The 22,118-nt window shown below is 37.3% G+C and overlaps 1 protein-coding gene and 1 pseudogene across 3 annotated transcripts in view; both read right to left on the reverse strand.

Moving 5' to 3' along the window:
* The window catches only part of NR6A1 (nuclear receptor subfamily 6 group A member 1), a 206,910-nt gene that overhangs the window by 119,686 nt on the left and 65,106 nt on the right, over positions 1 to 22,118 (reverse strand). The window lies entirely within an intron of this gene.
* The window catches only part of LOC149749050 (large ribosomal subunit protein eL6 pseudogene), a 105,376-nt pseudogene that overhangs the window by 19,377 nt on the left and 63,881 nt on the right, over positions 1 to 22,118 (reverse strand).

Below are 22,118 nucleotides of genomic sequence, written 5' to 3' on the forward strand. Positions count from 1 at the left end.
ATCCAAAACTTAACTTCTCTGCTGTCCATCCATCCAATTTTCATTAAGAGCAATCTGTATCATCTAGGAAGCTTCAAAGTCAAATGTTACCTTTATTTTTACCTTATCAAACCCATAAAATCACGGCCAGGGTGTGCTCTGGACATGGGCCTTGGTTAAGGTCACAAAAATTCTCAAATCAAATAATTGGGTTAAGTTAGAGCAAAGTTCATCAACAATAAGATGACAGAATTCAGGAAAAGTCGGCTTCCTTCTTGCATTTCAGGAAGGCTAGCATTGTTCCTAATACTAGTACATAGGTGTAAGTAACCTCTGAGTGGGTAATGCCACCAAACAAAAGCAACACCTTCAAAGTCTCTCCCAGTGACTAGAGGCAGCCAGACACTTAAACTGCCAGTCCTGAATTACGGCCTCTGAATGGTGAGGGCTTCACATTTCACTGATCAGGGCACAGCCCAATCAGAAGACAAACCCCTGCACTGCCAGGGACCAGCAAATCCGCTTTCTTCCAGTGTGCACATGACTGAATGTGCTTCTGTCCATCATCTGGGTCATATATAGTTCAATGCGAGCTGAGCAGACAGGGCTGCAAGGAAATCTGGCGCGGTTCAATACCTCATCTAGTCTGGGTTCCAGTATATAATTTTTTTTTTACTGACAAACTCATTTCTCTACCGGGACAGGATGCTGTGCTGGCTGGGAGTTCCATTTCTACAGCAAGAATCCTATCTGGAAACAGAGAAGTTGTCCTCTAAGCCACAGCAGCTCGAACTTTTTTGATTGTTGTTGCTGCTTTCTCCCATCACCCCCACCCCCTTTTGACAAAGATCCAACTGTAAAAAGTCTTACGTAACAGTTCAGGACTACTTCGGTTCTTTTACTGGGTAAGCACTTTCAATTTTTTTTTTTTTTTTTAACTAAAAACCATTTTAACATTGAATCTGTTGAGAGGCTTGACTAAAATCTTTTAAGTAATTTGTGTGGTGAAATACTGTCAGTGGATTTTTTAGTCTCATTTCTGCACGTGCTCCTTTGTTCTCAGAACAGAAGCTTTTTATACACACCCCATAACGCAGCTGGAGAGAGTTATGAAGTCAGTTATTATAAGGAACACAAAGGTTGCTTTGCATTCTTTGCCTTTAGATAATTAATTTTGTATTTGTTTCCTTAAAACGAAGTATTAAAGAAGAGAGAAAGTGAATAAACAAAAGAATAAACTGTTGGAGAATCTAGCAAAGTTTGAAGTTTTTACCACCTTTTTTCTATCTGTAGTTTTGTGTAGCCAAACACTTGTGCTGCCTGGGGCGGTGGGGGTAGAGGCAAGCATAGACAGAGAGGAACTAAGCCAGACATGGACAAAGGCATGAGCCAAAGCCAGACAGTCCTGGCCGTTCGATAGGCCAGCAGTGGGTGAGACAGGTCAGCCAGCTGCAGGGGCGGGAGAGGGGGGAAAGGGGCATGGATGTGTGAGGTGCTCATGCGTGCGATCGTGACTAGATTCTGAAACTGCCAGCCATTTTCCCAGCTATGCTTTGTGCAATCTAAAGGAATGCATCTCCTCTGAAGCAGTCTTGCCAGAGCCCAGTGATAGCGAGGAGTGTGATAAATACCACAACATATGTAATCAGAAAATACTGGGATCTGGGGTGGGCAAGAGGGAATGCAGAGGGTGTGGAAATTTTTTAGTGATCTGGAATGTGTTGAGTGACAGGAAGTGCCCCAAGCTCTCCCCCCCCTCAGCTCTTCTCAGTCGCGCCTGCTTTTGTCTAACTCTTGTAATCTACACACTACTGCTTACAAAGCTGTCTGAGTTTAAGACAAAAAGAAACATAAAAGGCTCTCCCGTCGCACAGTACCTGCAATATGGAAGGAATGTAAAAAGCATGGCCCTTTTTAAGCCTGTGGACATTTTTTCAGGCGTACAGGAGAAAGATAATATAACAATTTCCCAAGGATAATGAAATTATGAATTATAGTCAAGCTTCCAAATCTAATTTTTAAAATCCTGATTCTGCTCTACTTACAAATGCTTAAGTTGGTTCCTAATTTGAAGGAGGCTTGTTTGTTTGGTTAATACATCGCATTTGAAGTTGTTTCTATTTTCTCTTTATAAATTTGTGCTTTGGGAGGAAAAAATGCAAATAAGTAGAATGCTCTGAAAAAAAGGAGATTTTTCCCTTCAATGGTTGGAAAGTATTTTAAAGGGTTGGTTTCTTGGAAAAAGCAGCTCCCTCTCTCTCATTTTTGCAGGTATGCTATAAAGATAACTTTATGCCATTATAAATGTAAGGTAGAAAACTTTTGACAGAAAAAAATAGTGTTCTAAGAGAAAAACAACTTAGCATTTTCCCAGACTTCCATATTATCAACAGAAACACTAAACTTAAGAGAAAAGTAGCCAAATAGTTCAACAACTAACTCTACTTTTGGAAGATGAAATGGAAAATTAAGTGTGAATAAAATGATACTTGGGAATGTTTCTACCTCCTACTACAAAAGATGTTAGTGGTCAGCCCAGGAGTTAATCTTTCCTAGTGTGGCTCTGAGCCTTCATGCCGAGCAGACGTTATTCACATGACGATTCGAAAAGTCCATTCATATATCTCACTACCTGGATTTGAATAGAAACCAGACAGCAATTCTTTAGTTCCAGCCACCATTCGCCCCACTGGACAATAGCGATTTGTTAGCACAGAGTCACAGGCTGTGGGACACAAAGCTTGGAGCTGCAAAAAGATGGGGGATTCAGAGAACAGGAAATTACAGGCCCGATGCACTCACTCCTGGCAGCTTTAAGAATACAAAAAAAAAAAAAAAAAAGGCAACACAGCGATGCCATGTTTAAGAGCTACTTCTAGCGTTTTTAACCACCTCCAATGTCATAAAAGCTCTATTGTTGGAGTACATAAAGTCACGAGTTCCATGTGCTCTCTTTTCTCACTACAGCGAACTTCATTCAATGCCTTGGCATAGTCAGAAAAATCAAAAGCACCCAGAGTCGATTAGTTGTGAGCTCTGATAGAAAGGAGAGGAGCATTTTACAACTAAAATGACAGAGAAAAATATGCTACTTAGTAACACATAATAAAATTAATATATTTTACAAATTATTTCATAAGGCCAGACAATCAAAATGAAACCAAATCTATCAAGACTCCAGGGAAATGAATTTTTCTTCAAAATATCATATGAAATCTACTATTTAATTCCATCAAAAGTTTCTTCAGAAGACATATATCAATTTAAAAACTCATCTTACACAGAACATTTCTGAGTCCTGGGTTGTATTTTCCAAAACAAAGAACTAAAATCAAAGCCCTGAGGATTTATTTTGAAATATTAGAAAGGAAAACTATATTTTCTTTTGTTGGTTATCAAATTATTATAGCTCCCTGGCTAAATTTAGAAACTGTCTCTACTTCCCTCTCTTTAGATATAAAAAATGAAATTAATGGACATTCTAGGTGAGGGGAGAGGGATAATTCTCCAATCTCAATGAGCAGTGGAAAACAGTTCATGGGTTCCTGTCCAGGCCCTCAATCCTCAACCTGAGCATCAAGGGGCCAGAATGGTGTCCATTTCAACAGGAGGAGCCCCTGCACAAGAAAGTTGTAAATGGTTTTGTTCTTCTGTGATCCATTAGCAAACACAAGTCCCAAATGATATCATACCTGAAATACTCATCAAATGAGATCATGAATAATCAAAAAGTGCTTTAGAAATATGAACTGTTGTATTCTACTTGGTCCTATGGCTTTAGGATAAACACATGCCAAAGTTTATGTTGCTGGAAAACCAATCAGCAACTTTTAAACTACTAATTATTGGATTTCCTCAAATTCTATAATTACTCATCAAACACAAGAATCAATTACTACCTCAAACTGTGCTATAATCACATGTGGCTATTTTTATTTGAATTTAGTCAAAATTAAATAAAATTTAAAATTCGGTTCCACAGTTGCACTAGCTACATTTCAAGCACTAAACAGTCCCACGTAACTAGTGGCTATTATACTGGACAATGCAGAAACTGGACATTTCCAACTGCAGGAAGTTCTATTGGACAGTATTGATCTAGAGCATATTTATATCCAGAACACCTGTTTTCAACTGCACATCCAGCTAGACATGAAAGAAAGTGATCTCTAAGCAAAAAATACAATGACAAGACAAGGTACCTAGCACTATGATACTTGAGAGATGTCTAAAAGAGCATTTTGAAAACAAAGGTTTCATTTTTTTCCTTGGTCTGTAATAAAGGTTATGAAGAATATTAAGACGGTAGCAGCAGACAGGTAGCAGTGGCCAGAGTAATTAAAATGTTCCAGAATGGCATTTAGTGTTATGACTACATGTCTTAACCTCCAAATCTACCATCAAATAATCAGACATGATAAACATGAATATGAGGTCCTTCAATTTGGATGCATTCTCAACCCATCCTATGCCTGCTAGATGGAAGAAACTGGGTCTTAGGGTCAAGTGCACATGGGTTGGAATCCTGGCTCTGCCACTTATTTACTATGTGATCCTGAATAAGTCACTTCCTCTCTTTGTCTCAGACTTCTCATGTATAAACCACGAATATTAATGCCTTCCTGACAGTCGTTTTAAGGTTCAAGGATCATATATATAAAAGATCTTGAACTGCTCCTGGCACATTGGAAAACACCCTGGAAATGTCGATTCTGTAAAAACACAGTAAGGGCTTGAGGTTCAATTCATTGTCTGAGACTCTTCCCAAACACAGAGAATGGAAATAGAAGGGTTGCAGGCTGCTTTATAGTACAGGCCATTCTCTGTTTAAATTTTAATTAAAACAAACATGAAGATGAAAGCTGTCAACACTGCACAAAGAATCTCACAAAGTCTTAGAAATATTAGATGAACTGACTGAATGATTATAGGAAAATTATCATTTGAAAAGTGACGTGGAACATCAGATTTTAATATCATGAGGTGTATTTAATACTGATACTAATTTAATGCTATTACATATATAAGAATCCTTTTCTTAAATTAAGAAATAATATTTCCTGGAGACTTTTTTGGAATAAGCTTTCTACTAATTCTTCTTGGTGATTAAAACAGAAACATGAAAATTCTAATATTGCCTATGACTAAGAAATTAAAATAGCCTCCTGCAGGTATGGGAAAGAAAATTCATGTCTTTTAAAATCAAAGCCATACACTTGAAACTAACACAACATTGTAAATCAACTATACTCCAATAAAAAAATTTTTAAATAAAATAAAACCAAAGCCATAGAAGGAATTCCTAGGCAAGATCTATACTACATCTGTAGACTCATTTTAAAGTTGAAAGTAATCTAGCAGAAACTAGAAAAAGTAGGTGTTTCTTAATGATGATGCCAAATAACTGAAAAATGTTGAACGTGCCACAAAATCTTTTCAGAGTACGAAAGGCAAGAGATTTTCCAAAGCAAACAGCAGAACAACATTATAGGGGAGATAATGTGGTACAGTGTAAAATCTGAAAAGGTAGGTTCATAATCCCAGAAACTGGCTGGATTAGATATGACATGAAATTTTAGCTCTGCCACTATCTAGCTAGGCGATTTTTAACAAAGTCACTTCCAAGTCTTTGTTACCAGTAGTGATCCAAAAAACATATCTATACTGGAGGCTAAATAACAGACAGCAATTTCGATTTGCAAGAGGGTATTCAAATATCTATCAAGCCCAGTGCTAGACCCCGGTTGAATGATGAACAAAATAGATACAGAAGCTGCCCTCTTGGAGCTGATAAGCTATTAACTGAGATAACCATGGCTAGAGACCATCTCATTTAAAAAATGGTAGGGATCTGAGTTCAGAAACTTTGAGAATGGACCCAATGATTTGGAGAAACTGCCATGCCATCCTTCGAAGCTGAACTAACATAGTTCATAAGAATATGAAAGAAGGTACACCCTCAGCTCCGTTTGATTCAAGCAAAGAGAGATGGTAAACTACAAGACCTTAATGGATTTCAAGCCATTATGGAAACAAAATACTGGGTTGGCCAAAAAGTTCCTTCGGTTTTTAAATAAAAATAAAAGACACATTTTTCATTTTCACCAAGAACTTTATTGAACAACGTATTCACCGTTTTGTTCCACTACCTTCTGCCATTTTTCAGGCAACTTTGTAATTCCATCTTCCCAAAACTTTTTAATCTTTTTGAGCAAAGAACTGTTCCAGGTGCCTTTTACAGTCTTCCACGGAATTGAAATTTTTTCCATTAAGAGAATTTTGTGGTATTTCCCTGGTGGTGCAGTGGTTAAGTCTCCGCACTCCCAATGCAGGGGCCCGAGTTCAATCCCTGGTCGGGGAACTAGATCCCACATGCATGCCACAACGAAGAGCTCACACGCCTCAACTAAGGAGCTGGCAAGCCACAACTAATGAGCCCGCCTGCCGCAACTAAGACCCGGCGCAACCAAATAAATATTTTTAAAAACAACAGATTTAAAAATTTAAAAAAGAGAGAGAGAGAATTTTGTAAAGACCAAAATAAATGGAAATCCGAAGGTGCAACGTCTGGTGAATATGGCGGATGAATCAGAACTTCCCGGCCAGCTGTAACAGTTTTTGCCTGGTCATCAAAGAAACATGCGGTCTTGCGTTATCCTGATGGAAGATTATGTGTTTTCTGTTGACTAATTCCAGATGCTCTTCGTCGGGTGCTGCTTTCAGCTGGTCTCATTGGGAGCAGTACTTGTTGGAATTCATCGTTTGGTTTTCCAGAAGGAGCTCATAATAGAGGACTCCCTTCCAATCTCACCATATACACAACATCACCTTCTTTGGATGAAGACCAGCCTTTGGTGTGGTTGGTGGTGGTTCATTTCGCTTGCCCCACAATCTCTTCTGTTCCACATTATTGTACACTATCCGCTTTTCATCGCCCGTCACAATTGGTTTTAAAAACGGAATGTTTTTCTTATGTTTAAGTAGAGAATTGCATGTGGAAATATGGTCAAAAAGGGTTTTTTTGCTTAACTTATGTGGAACCCAAACATCAAAGCGACTGACATAACCAAGCTGGTGCAAATGATTTTCAACGCTCGATTTGGATATTTTCAGTATGTTGGCTATCTCCCACGTGGTATAACGTTGATTGTTCTCAATTAATGTCTCAATTTGATCGCTATCAACTTCAATTGGTCTATCCGACTGTGGAGCATCGTCCAGCGAGAAATCTCCAGCATAAAACTGCGCAAACCACTTCTAGCACATTTGATCAGTCACAGCACCTTCTCCACACACTGCACAAATCTTTTTTTGCGTTTCAGCTGCATTTTTACCTTTCTTGCAATAATAAAGCATAATATGCTGAAAATGTTGCTTTTTTCTTCCATCTTTAATATTAAAATGGCTACATAAAAATTCACCAATTTTGATAAGCTGTTTTTTTAGATGCACGCTGATACGACAGCTGTCACACTATAAGCTAACAAAATCGTTTCGAATGAGGTTAAAGACAACTAAGCGCTACTAGAACCATCTTACAGAAAAACCGAACGAAAATTTTGGCCAACCCAACACCTTCAAACAAACATAGGGTGGTTTCACAGTGACCATTACTCAGATCTGTGGCAAACCACTATCTCATACAAAAATTCAGTCTCCTTCTGACAGGTGATGATTAAAAACAAGAAAATTTCTGGAGGGGAAAGAGTAAAGGGTGTCTGAACGTAGAAAAACAATCCAGGAGCAGACCGTGATACACTGAAGCATTAGGTGTGATACATATTTCCCTTCACCCCCTTCCTTAAGACTAAATTCCTAGCACTTACCATTTCCTTTAATGGCGCATGCTATGACATCACGACCACACAGCTAGCTAGTACTCAACCCATGACTCAGCTAGCTCTTAGCAACCAAGAATATTTCAGACATGGATGATAAACATGAAAAGAAGGCAGGGCTAGGGCTAGAGTCAAAACCGGGCTTCTGTAACAATTTATCGTACAAACTAGTACCATGTCTATGAGGTATCTAAATATTAACCTCTCTTCCAATTGGAATTTAGTCTTTGTTGTCATAGGACTATATAAGAAGTTGCTGTTAACAATAAAGTATCTCCATATACCACAATGGCACAATGTTATTTCCACAGAATCTGAGGCTCCCAGTACCCAAATCCCAATCAAGAAATTCCCATTCTTGTTCCTTGACACTTACAGAACTTGGGTTTCCACAGATTTTTTTCCCCCACCGGCAAGGACCCAATATCATGTGTATTTTGCTTTTCCTTTGTTCACTGAATAGCAAGGTCAACTGGAAAAGAGAGCTGGCAAATGTACTCAGAACAAATTATACAGTTAAATCAAAAAAGAGGCTCCCGGGCTTCCCTGGTGGCGCAGTGGTTGAGAGTCCGCCTACCGATGCCGGGGACACAGGTTCGCACCCCGGTCTGGGAAGATCCCACATGCCGCGGAGCACCTGGGCCCGTGAGCTGTGGCCGCTGAGCCTGTGCTCCGCAACGGGAGAGGCCACAACAGTGAGAGGCCCACGTACCGCAAAAAAAAAAAAAAAAAAAAAAAAGAGGCTCCCAATCTGGTCATCTGTTACTATGACCTAGATTTTGTTAGAAGTATCTCCATTTGGCTTTCTAATAGCATTACATTTTATCAGGCTCACTTCTATGTATAATCCTATATTACTAGAACAGACAATCTCTTCTGCTTGGCCACTTAAAAGCTTCTAGGTATATAGTTCATTCTTTCAAAGGCTATCTGTTGAATGCTTAGTATATGCCAAGCGTTGTTGTAGGCACTGAATATACAATGGCAAACCAGACAAAGGTCCTGTCCTTCAGCATCATAGTCACAAAGACTGGAATCCAGTCTCAGCTTAAGCACTCACTGACTGCGTGACCCAAGACAAATCTGCCTCTCTGAACCTTAGATACCTCCTCTAGGAGAAAAAAGGGAAAATAATACTACTTCAAAGAACTGCTGTGAAAAATGTTTGTCAGTGTCTAGCATAGTGCCTGGAATACCACAAATGTTTGACAAACATAGCTAAAGTTTTACAAATAGCGGATATTACTATTATCCATTCTGCTTTTATACCCATGTATATGAGAATCACTCTAGTTTTTTGAAAAAAATAACAGGTTTTGAAGGCTTATGTATATCTAAAATATTTATTTCAGATGTTAAGAGCTAAGCAGAGCAAGATCCATTAATGGGTCAACTGCTACTTCTGATTGTTGAAAAGTTTCTGGTTGTATATGCTAAACACAAGATAGCAAGAATACTGTGAGAAAAATACTTTGAAGTTGGGATGTTAATGGTGAAATGCATCACTACACTCACACAGATTTCAAAAGGTAGAGCACTTTATCTCCAGCAGTATTACTATTTCAGTTAATTTAATCAGAAATTGTATAGAAGAAACATAACTAAAATTTGGAGGGACTTCCCTGGTGGCGTAGTAGTTAAGAATCCGCCTGCCAATGCAGGGGACATGGGTTTGATCTCTGGTCTGGGAAGATCCCACATGCCACGGAGCAACTAAGCCCGTGAGCCACAACTACTGAGCCTGTGTGCTTCAACTACTGAAGCCCGCGCCTGCCCTAGAGCCCCTGCTCCACAAAATGAGGAGCCACCCCAATGAGAAGCCCGCACACCGCAAGGAAGAGTAGCCCCCACTCGCCACAACTAGAGAGAAAAAAAAAAAGATTTGTATTCTCAAGTCTACCAAAGCCATCAAGCAGGGCAAAGAAAGTATGTCTTTCCCCTAAAGATCATTATGGAAGTCTCATAGAGAAAGAAATGTCTCCGAAAGAAAATTCCTGGTTGACTATAGTGATATACTTTATAAAATAACTTATTTTTTCATCTTATAAAAATAGTATGCTTACTGAAGATAGACTGAGAAGCACAAAAAATATGAAGACAAAAAGTTATTCATAATCTAAAAAAAAGTTATTCATCATCCCACTATCTAAAGATAACCACTGTCAATAAATTTCCCTCTAGTCTTGTTTTGTAGTTATCAGTGATTTTTAAAATACCAGGAGTTTTTGTCATTATATTCGTAACACCTGATCTATATAGAAATTTGGATAATAAAAAAAATGTAAAGAAAATCTGTCACCTATAACGCCACTTACAGAGAAAATTCTTACTAATATCTTGGTGTAGTTCATATACAATGGAATCAATTCTTTATATACAATTTTATATTCTAATTTGTTCCCTTAAAAGCATTTTTTAAAGTCTGTAAAAATGACATTTTTTTTAGATATCCAGGTGGTTTCTAGTTATTTTCTATTATAAGTAATACTTTAGTGAACATATTTATACAGAAATCACTAACTACATTTCTGATAATTTTTTTAGTTTGACCAATTTACACTCCTACTAACAGGAACTGATAGCACCTGTCTCACCCTAAGCTCATAACACTGAGAATGTGCTATACATAATTAGCTGGTACCGAAATATAATAAGGTTTCCATTTCTTCAATAATGAAAAAAGAAGAGTTCTAAAGGAAAACTCAAAGTGAAATAAGGACAAGAAAATAGAAGAAACCCCCTAGTAAGATAAATTATACACCCTTGAAAATGATAGGCAGTTGACAGAAATCTTGAAAACCTTCCAACAGGATACAGGGAAGCTGAACATTAGGCTCCCCAAATCTCAGAAGTAAAAACAAATCAAATCAAATCACTCTATCTTGTAGATGTGTTCATTACTTGGAAACAATGACATGAATCAAGAATTAATCCCACTTTTGCGAGAAAAACAACATGGAAAACTGTGGTAATAAATTAAAATGCACAAAATCAGTATTTTCACATCTGAATTATTTTCAAATTTTAGGAGTGAGCAAAGAGTATTAACTATGGATATAAATTTTTGGTTTCCCAAATTTATAATAGAAATTACTATAAATTCTTTTTTTTTTTCTTTTTTTGGCTGCGTTGGGTCTTTGTTGCTGCGCACGGGCTTTCTCTAGTTGTGGTGAGCGTGGGCTACTCTTCCTTGCGGTGCACGGGCTTCTCACTGCGGTGGCTTCTCTTGTTGCGGAGCACGGGCTCTAGGCTTCAGTAGCTGCGGCACATGGGCCCCAGAGTGTGTGGGCTTCAGTAGTTGTGGCACGCCGGCTTAGTTGCTCGACGGCATGTTGATCTTTCCGGACCAGGAATTGAACCCGTGTCCCCTTCAATGGCAGGCAGATTCTTAACCACTGCGCCACCAGGGAAGTCCTATAAATTCTTACCAAGACAAGAAAATAACCAATAATATCACTTATTCAACAAAGCTTTACTGAATGACAACTTTGTTTCAGGTACTTTTATGTATAAGAAGAGGTCCAAAGTCATTAAAAAGAGTTCTTTCCTCAAAAAGCTTGCCTTTAGTATGCTTCCCAATCTGGCCCTCTTACGTCATGTAACATTTGCCCTGCCTAATTGCTGAAACATTAAATATTTCAGGCCTTAACTAGAAAAAGGAAAACCTTTGAGGACACACACTGTACTGAATAATCAACTTAAAAATCAAAATTTCTTAAGAAAGAAAAAAAAAGCCCAATGTCAGTAAAATCCAATTGAATAGATTCCACTTACATGGCCTCATACCAGCACAAAGTAATGTTTACCCAAGTACCTACAGTCAAGAGGAATTCAAACACTGACAGGAAGAAAAAAAACTTTTACTTCCCACAGAATAGCTAATAAAATTACTATCAGTTTTCATTTCTTTGTAATTTTCCCTGTAAATCCTGCTTAATTTCAGTCTGACAAGACGGATTTCTCCTTAAGAGAAAATGACGCCCCAGGTTTCCTGCAGATATTTGAGAATATGTATATCACACAGAAGAGAAATTGTCACAGTAACGGCATGGTCCAAAAATGAAAGCTGATCAGCTCGGTGTGAAAGGTCAGATTTCTGGTAAAGCTTCCCATCTGCTAAGACTTTGATACTTATATATACCTAATATGTTTCAAAAATACACCCTCCCCAAATAATAGCAAATAACATTTACCAAGGGTCTACTACATGTCAGAACCTGTGCAATGTTTTTCTAAACATGTCATTTAATAATCACAACCATCTACAGAATCCAGTACTGTTATTAGCACCTATTTTACTGATGAAGATATTGAAGCTTGGAAAGCTTGTCCACTGTCAAAACTGCTAAGAAACAGCACAGTCCAGGTGACTGGTTCCTAGGGGAACTGCTCAGTTCACTATAGCAGTTTGATTTTCTATGGTTTGGTGGGACTTTTTCCTTCTTTAAAATTTTTCCTTTCAAAGACTAGATAAATTTTTTTCTGCTTCTAACTTTGAAAAGAACTAGTTTCTAGGATCACAAGAATATGGGACAGTACGATGTAATTTTACATATGATGAAAATAGATTTCTGAATGTCAGCAAGTATGCAGTCTAAACTATGCATGGAACTTTTAAAAATAGCTAGATATCATTTATTTATTAGGTTTCAAGTCTCCAGAAAAAGTAGAAAGAACTATATAATCTCTCTTAAAAATTTACTTAAGTATAAACAATATAGTCTAATTTGGAGAAATACATTCAGTGTTTGCTAAAATAGACTAGTGTCCATTGCACCATTGCTCTATGCTTATATTGTAATGTTATTTAAAAGGATATATAATATCTTAAAAGAACAGCATCTCTGGATTATTATATGTGAATGTGAAAGCCTGTTGTAAATAGTAAAGCAAAATTATCATTAACATTATTTTAAGGCACTTGTTCTGCTTTAATAGTTCCTAGAAATTCATGGTTACCTTTTGATAACAGATAACTAGAATTCACCAGAAAAGATCCTTAATTTTGGGCAGGCAGTAAAATGTAGAGAAAAAAGCAGAGACAGTATGAAAACATGGGTTTAATCAAAGAATTTCTAACTAAAATTCTCTGAGCCTCAGTTGCCTCAGCTGTAAAGTGGGAAAATACTAAGTTCCTCATACAGCTGAATGAGAGTCATAAATGACAAAGTGCCTCACTAAAAGTCATGATTCACTGTCAACAAATACAGATTGGGAACATGAAACAGTATGATCAAGAAAAAAATTAAGATGTGTATCTAGCTTGGGAGCAAACAGTGTACCTAGTTTGGGAGCAATAAGGAAACGGATGTGATTTAGGAACTAGTGTATTAGGGCCCCATAGTGAAAGCCTTAGTCAGCTGAAAGCATTTAGATTTTATTTAACGGCAGTCAGGGCATCAAGTTTTAAAGTCAAATTTGCATTTAGCCACTGGGTAGAAGGTAAATTAGAGGTGGGCGAGACTGGAGGCAAGGAGAATACTGAGGCTACTGCAATCATTCAGATGAAAGAAAATGATGGTTTTGACCACAATAGTGGCAGTAAAGACGCAAAGGCTGTCACATGCTCCAACACAGATGAACCTTGAGGGCATTATGCTAAGTGAAATAAGAAGCCCGTCAAAAAAAGACAAGTATTGTATGCTGCCACTTATATGGGCTATCTAAAGTAGTCAAATTCATAGAAACAAGTAGAATGGTGGTTACCAGGGGTTGGAAGAAGGGAAAATGGGGAGTTGTTTAATGGATACAGGGTTTCAAGTTTCCAAGATGAAAAAGTTCTAGAGATCTGTTGATCAACAATATGAACATACTTAACACTTATGAACTATGTATTTTTAAAAAGTTAAGATGATAAATTTTACGTTATGTGTTTTTTACCACAGTTTTGTTGTTTTTTTTTTTTTTTAAGATGCAAACAGGAGGCCAGGGCTTGTTTTGTTTTATTTTGACATTTTGCTCTATTCAACCTCTGAGCAATTCTCTTGCTGTTTTACTGAACTGTAAAATAACTATGGCTAAATGAGATCTGATTTGCAGGGCACCTAAGTTCCACTTGACCTCAAGTATCTTTCGCTATTACTTGTCATGCTACTTACTTAACCTTTCCTTCATTAAAATTGCTTTTTAAAAAAGCATGCTTAAAAAATTATTGAAAAATAACTCAAAATGTGAGAAGTACTAAACAGAATAAAAGGTAAAACCCCACCAGTTCTCTCACAATCCTACTCTTGGCCCAAAGTATTATTGGTTTGGTGTGATTCCTTCCAGCCCTTTACTGTAAATTTTAAGAAGTTATAATTTAAGGCCTCTCTTAAGTGACTAACTCCAAGTCATTAACTAGAAATGGTCTCTTAACACAAGTCCTTGAGCCCTATGCTTCCCCTCAAACTTTTAAACCAAGCTTCCGCCTAGCTTTTTAAAATTTGTGTTTGTTCCAGTGTAAAAAGTAAAGCACACTCATCTCAAATGTACAGTTCAATGAATTTTTACAAAGTGAACACACTTGTGGAACCAACACCCAAATCAAGATATAGAGTATTACTAATACCTCAGAAACCTCCTTTGTACCCCCCTCACAGTCATTATATCCTCAGTAAACGTAACCACTATTCTGACTTCTATCACCACAGATTAGTTTAGCCTATTTTTGAACTTTACATAAAGGTAATCACATATTATATAATCTTTTGTGTCTGGCTCCTTTTGCTCAACATTTTGTATAGGACATTCATCCATGCTGCTGCATACTGTGACAGTTTGTCTGTACAGTATTCCACTTTACAGATTATACCACAATTCATTTACCCATTCTATTGTTGATAGATATTTAGTTGTTTCCAGTTTGGGACTATTACAAATAATGCTGTTACAAACATTCTCATAAATGTTCTTTCAGCATACACTTTATCCATTTTTGTTGGGTATATGCCTAGACATGGAATTGCTTATGTTCAACTTGCAAAGGTACTCCTGAAGAGTTTTCAAATGTTTGTACCAACTTACACTCTACTTCTGCTGGCAGAAGTTGAGTGTTAGACAGTTGTTCTCTGCAATGCTTTAAATGGTCAGTTTTTTTGTTTGTTATTTTAATTTTAGCCATTCTGGTGGCCATGTGGTAGTATATTATTTTAATTTTTTTTCATTATTCTGATATCTAGTGATGTTGAGTACTTCGGGCCAGAGTTTGATAGGTATTTGGGAGGTAGATTTAATAAATCTAAGTGACCAACCGCTTGAAGAGAAAGAAGAGAAAATCCAGAATGATAGAAAAGGGAAATATATTTAGAACAGGAAGAAGGGACAGAAAACATACTCATTTCTGAAATTATTAGATTTGACTCTGCCAATGGAAATGGGTGATACATGAGATTCAAGACTTGAATGCAACTACAGAGACTCAACGGGACAGACACATAAAGGTTCTCACATTAAAAATTAATTTAAAACAAACAAAAATCTCCAACACCACATCTTAGGTGGTAAAGAAAATAAACTTACAATCCAAAGGAAGCACGATAAAGATACACTAAAGTGCAGTATTTCAAAAACAGAACCTCATAGATGCTTATGATTTCCCCCACTATAACTTCTAGAAATTCCTGTGAAGACAACAGAAACAAATCTATAAAGAGTGATGAGTCCAGCAAATGCAATTAAAGAAAAATTCAAAGCCTTAATAAAGGACAAGTTCACTAAATCAGATAGACAAGGATCTCCTGTGTTCAGACAAGAAGACTATCTGTGACACCTCAAGTTTCTCTATTATGAGAACATGAAGAAGAAGAAAAGGCAGGCTCACAATTAATCAACAAACTATGTGAGGATTAAAGACGAGAAACAGATTTGGAGCTAGGCTCAGTCTTCTGAGATTCGCCTTATCATTGTAATATCTATAGCTAATTACTGCTTCTCTTTAAGTATTATGTGGTATCAAGAGCTTGGGGTCTGGAGACAGGCAAACCTGTATTTAAATCTTAACTTTCTATCTCTCCTTAGCTATTTTTTTTTAATTTTTTATTTTATATTGGAGTATAGTTGATTAACAATATTGGTGTTAGTTTCAGGTATACAGCAAAAATAGGCAAGAGACCTCCTTAGCTATTTTACTCCAGGAAAGTGACCATCTCTAGCTTCAGTTTTCTCATATCCAGAATGAGAATAGTAATGATCCACAGAACTACTGTGAACATTAAATGAGATAATACAAAGTAAAGCACTTAAATACAATGCCTGACCCATAGTTAGGTTCTCCATAAATGTTGATATTATCATCTGCAAAATGGGACCAATTCACATACCCATTAAGATTGAAAAGAAGTAAAGTGACATGTATAATGCCTAGCTATAGGAGGCACACAAATGGTAGATATTATTATTATCCCCTACTTTTAGGGAACTCTGTATCATTCAATGTCAAACTGCATATGAAATGGTATAGTGCACTGATTAAGAACACAATGGGTCTGAAACTCCTGAATTTAAAGCCTCTGCCACTTAGCTATGTGATCTTGGGCAAGTTATTTACCTTACTTTGCCCTCCTGTTTTTAATCTGTAAAATGGAAAAAATAATAACCATCTATCTCACTGGACTGTTGTGAGGATGAAACAACCTTCTTTATAATTGCTTTATTTGTAAAGCTCTAAAAACAAAACCTGGAACATAAGTACTATATAAGTATAAGCTGTTATTATTTTAATACCAGCAGTATACATGTTTTGTCTGAGACTTCTGCATCAAAGAAATGGGGAGGGGATTCCCTGGTGGTCCAACTCCATGCCTTCACTGCTGAGGGCCTGGATTCAGTCCCTGGTCGGGGAACTAGGATCCCACAAGCTGCGCAGCACGGTCAAAAAAAAAAAAGAAATGGGGAAATAAGTTCGGACATAAACAATTTAACATTCTTCTTATGGATAAGAGAAGCCCAATGAAAATATTCACATACTCATCCTCAAAAATGGAGGGAAAAAGCCTGAAAGAATAACAAGTTATACACAAGAACTGTTATCACTACTAAGGAAATATGACCTCATCTGTCCAGAAATAGTTAGGGGGAAAAAAATGTGCTTTCTGGCTCTGCCCTAACTGTGCAACAATTCAGATGAAGGAAGCCTACATTGCACAGAGAGAAGGAAATAATTTTTCCTACTTTTACCTTACAAAAGCCTGATAACCAACAGAGCTATCTAGAGAGACTGGTACATCCTCCTATCTTTTTTAGATAAAGACTACTTAGAACAGAATAATCAATTCTGGAAGCCTTTTTAGAAAGGTCTTTTTGCATTATTCTGACATCTTTCCACACTCCACAAATCTTCATTCCTGGGCAAGTCAGAAGAGGTATCTAAAGAGGCAAAAATGCCAGCGAGTAGCATATTTTAGAATTAAAAAGAAATCCCATGCTTGTTCTTAGGTCACAATGTCAATCCTGTGGACTGGTTCTTGTAGCGGACTCACAAAATGAACAAAATACTGAACTGCATCGACAACAAATAAAATCAATGAATTGTAGCTTATCTGTTCAAGAGTTTATGCCTTCTACCAGACTGTGGGCTTCTTGAAAAAAGATCTTATTCATCGCTAGCATCTAGTACATTGCCCAGTACACACAGAGAGTTCAATAAATGGTGACTGAATTTAGTCATTGAGCACCTCCCCCTTGTAAAAGGTACTATGTTAGGTGCCAGAGAGCCTGTAATGGTTCACTTATGTTGATGCCAAAACATTTTAGACTATTTAAAAATTAAACAAGGCCAGATTTGGTTAAGGAGCTGCAGCTGCAGTAGCACCCGCTCTCATCCCAGACTTAACTCCGAACAGCAAGGCTATCCTCCTCTGCATGCCTGTGGAAGCAAATTAAATACTTCCCTCAAATGATGGAGAGCCTCTTCCCATCCAGCTCTGGTGTGGTGTTCTTTCTGCTCAGCAAAGGAGGAAAACTCCAGAATCTCTGGTCATAAAAATGTGATGTTAGCAAGAACAGGTGCTGAGTAAGCCTGGTACGCTTCCAAATGAAGTCTTGCCATCTAGAATTCTGAATTGAGGATGCCAGACTCAAGACCATCTGGATTTGCTCCTCTGGCTTTGAGCTTTCTCTAAGAGAGGCCGGGAGAAAGTATGCTGTTGCCAGTATGTGTAATGTGTAATTGCATACTCAAATACTGTACTTTGGATAAGAGTCCAAGACTTGGCAAAAGGATGGAATGTAGCACGTGGAACTTTCTGAATAGAGAACCATGCAAAGGGAAGGGTTTCCTCACAAAACATAAACTAGGCAAGGTGTGAATTGCCCCTCAGTGTCACATTTTGGAAAAATTCACGCAGGATAATAAATACTTGGGAGTTGGGTGGGGCGGGGGGGGGGGGATGCTCAGAAGTATGTGAGAGGCAAAACAGCACCATTACCTCAGAAAGCAGTTAAGTTTATCTAACAATAATTCTTTATTTCCCCTCCCCCAATGAGATAAATATATGTGATTATAATTTGGTACATACAGAAAAAAATACCAAGCTGTGGACTCTGGCAGACAGACGGTGTTGAAATTAAACAGTGTGAGCTCTGGCAACTGCACTATGTACTCTTTCAAATTCTGACATCATTACTCTGGTGAGGGCCCTGTACCAAGTTGGCGTGGGTTCTAATGTGGTTTAGAGAGAGAAGTTCTTGCCTTTTTTAAAAAAGATGACCTACAAATAGTCTTTTTCATACAACAGGTAAATAAGTATTTCCCTTTACCCCAGATTTTGTTTTAAAGGACAAAGCCATGTTGCCAAGGTATTAAGAAAGTGTTAGAAATGATTCTGAGATTTTAAAGGCCACTCAATACAAGCTCTAAAAAGACATCTAAAACAGTACATGAATGTCTCTTAAACTAGTGATTATCCTTTTGTGGTAATAAAGAGTCAATTACAAAGAATGCTAATTTTCTTCATATTTATACTCTGACATTGGCAGCTTAGGAATCCTTTGGAGGCCAAGAATGGGGAGCCCTCCCTACTTCAGCCATGAGAACTTGGACAACTTACTTGACATCAGATCCTCAGTGTCCTCAAATGCTAAGTGAAACAGTAACATCACCCCACAAGATACTCCTCACAATACCAAATATATGGCAAATCCTCAATAAGTATCAGATAGACTTATGAAAGACCCTTTAAAACTGATGCTAAATTAGAACTTAATAGAGCTAAGTGGTCCGACTTTTCTCCACTCAGATTCAAGAATGGAAAGAATTTACATATAAGCTGGTTTTAAGATCAAGACCGGATTTGTCCTCTTTCAACAAGTGATATTACAAAAACAAGATTTCATTCTCCTCTCCAGTAATATCCAATAAAACACAAAATTCCAAATATGAAAAATGACAGGTTAAAGAAAAGAGAGAACAAAAAACCACTTGTAGCTCTCATAAAGTAGATGTAATTTGACTTGTTTAGAGTGACAGGATTTTTCATTTCATTTTTATCATGAAACATTTAAAATTTTCATAAAAAGTGATAATAGTAAAATGAACTATCAACTCCTATTCAACAATGATCAAGATTTTGCCACATTTGCTTCAGAAAAGATTATTACTATTTTACTTTTTGAGGTATAATTTACATACAGTAAGGTGAACAAACCTTAAATAAGTCTGATTAATATTTACATATGTATACATACATGTAACTACCACCCAGAACAAAATTATGGAACATTTATAGCAGCCCACAGATTCCCTTGTAACCTTTTCCTCCCAATGTATCTAATACTGTGAACTCAGATAGCATTATTCTTCACTTGTTAGGTTTTCCTTTCACCATTAATAATCAGATCTAGGCTTTACTTTTCTGTTTTCTTAAATAGTTTGCCAATGTCTATTTCAATCGTACATTTTTAGGCCATAATGATCCCATTAAACATAAGAAATTTATGCAAGACTCAAAGTAGTAATAGTAGAAACAGGCAAAAGACCTAAAAAGTGTAGTTTAAAAAAAAAGTCTACATATTTAGAATGCCCGTAAGCCCCCCAACATTTTAAAGGGGGCAGAAGACTGAGAATGCTAGCATAAAAGTGACCAAAAGGAAAAGTGGAATTCATTTTGATTTAAATAAATCCTAAAGAAAATACACTAGACAGTTTTTTAAATAAGAAGGTCTGTACATTTCTAAGCCTTTTTTTTTTTTTTTTTTGCGGCACGCGGACCTCTCACCCCTGCGGCCTCTCCCACCGCGGAGCACAGGCTCCGGACGCGCAGGCCCCGTGGCCACAGCTTACGGACCCAGCCGCTCCGCAGCATGTGGGATCCTCCCAGACCGGGGCATGAACCCGCGTCCCCTGCATCGGCAGGCGGACTCCCAACCACCGTGCCACCAGGGAAGCCCCTCTAAGCCATTTTTAAAAGAACATTCAACTGAAAATTTAAACCCTTCATATGTTGATTTTTATTGCCTGTCAATGTCTGAATAAATCCCACCCCAATTACATTTTCTTTAAAGTTCACAACCATTTTAAGGCCATGCTCTCATGCCTAAAAGCTGACATTCTTCCTAAATGAGCCAGATCCCTACACAATATTAGACCTAGTACACATACAAATTTAAAGCTAATCAACAGCTTTTTCATGGAGTAAAGTCCTATGTTTGGTATGTACATCTAACCCCACCTGTCAGTTACTGCATAATTTAGTATTTCAATCAAATGACACAACCTAGTTGATCTGATATATTTAGCAATATGCACCACTGTTAAATTAATATAGTCATGTGACTGGACAACATATATACTAAATTACTTTGGTATATGCAAACCAAGCAATTCTAGGGTCAACTGGAAAACAGTGGAGTGGGACAGCATATCTCAGTGCAGTGACAAATGCAATAACCACTACCTTATCAGAAGTGTTGTTGGAAGCATTAACTAAGATAACACAAAGAAAGGGTGTTACTTCTCTCACCTCCTCAGCACTCCTCACTCCCTTCGATTTACATGGACTAAGCTGTGATTTGCCAGAAATGCCCTCTCCTCATCTCCACATCCTAGAGCAACACAAATATTCTACTTCTAAAAGCCATAATTTTCATGAATTCATTTGTGTAACCAAGTATCTCTGAAAGACTTAGAATTGAACTTAGGGATAAATTCCTTTAGTTGGTTTGCTTTCATATAACTTAGTTAAGACTCCACTGGAAATAAAAATTTGAGATGGTATTAAGAAAGCCCCAAAGGGAAGAACTCCAGCCCTAAGTACTTCCTAGAAACAAAAAGATAAGCTGAGGGTTTATTAGGAAGCAAAGACACCCAATTGGCATGTGGCTTACAAAGAACTGACAACTAGTCTCCTTTCTCTACCCAGACCTCAAGTTTCCACTCACAATGCTAGCTAAGCATTTATGGTTAGCCCCTTATACAGATGTTACTCTTTAAATAATCTTTTTATAGAGACTATACAAAAATAGAACAATTATCATACTGGCTGCTTCTGATTACTGTTTATTTTGGAGACATAAATAACCCCCTGCCAGTTACTGGCTTTATTGTGACTGACACCTTATGGAGGGTGCTTTGATCTCTAAATTGATTTATTAAGCTGCAAACTGACTATCTCTTATGTTAAAAAGACTAGCAAGCTGAACTTTTACAACTTTCTTCCATCTGCCTTCATCCAAAAAGTAAATGTAGTATCAACTCAAATCAGCAATCCCTCCCCAATTATCTTATCATAGAACCATCTCTCAGGAGCCAAAAAGGGTACTACTTAATCAACACTAGCAATATGAACAAAAATCTTCATATTTTCATTGCTTTTCAAACCTAGGAGTTGCAAATAAAACATGTGAACCCACTCCGCTCCACCAAAACAGATGCATACTGCAACTTTTAGAGTAGACAGATTATAGGGTTATTAGTCACATCTCAAAAGGAAATATTAAGCATATTTTAAAAACTAACTTAATATATATTTAAATGATTTCATTTATATACTATTTAGATAAACAATGAATTAAATTTAATTCACTGTTAATAAAATATGTTTATATAAATATTTATCAAGTGCCTGATACATATCTGAACAAAATGCTTGTTTTCACTGAGTTTACACAACTGTAATACAAGGTACACCATGAGAAATGTTATAGAATCAAGGAGGAAAGACAAGATACCAGGAAGATGTCTACGAAAGCTTTAGGAAAAATCTGGCATTGGGAAAATAATTAATTCTACCCAGTCCGGCCCATATTGCTTTCACCCCTCTGAGCAATTAGGCATATACTGGAAAGTTTGGCAGCAGACAGACCAAGGTTCTGTGGCATTGAGCA

Source organism: Delphinapterus leucas, chromosome 6, assembly GCF_059928025.1.
Source record: "Delphinapterus leucas isolate spDelLeu-1000000601 "Yukka" chromosome 6, BTC_Dleu_Yukka2, whole genome shotgun sequence".
Taxonomy (NCBI): domain Eukaryota; kingdom Metazoa; phylum Chordata; class Mammalia; order Artiodactyla; family Monodontidae; genus Delphinapterus; species Delphinapterus leucas.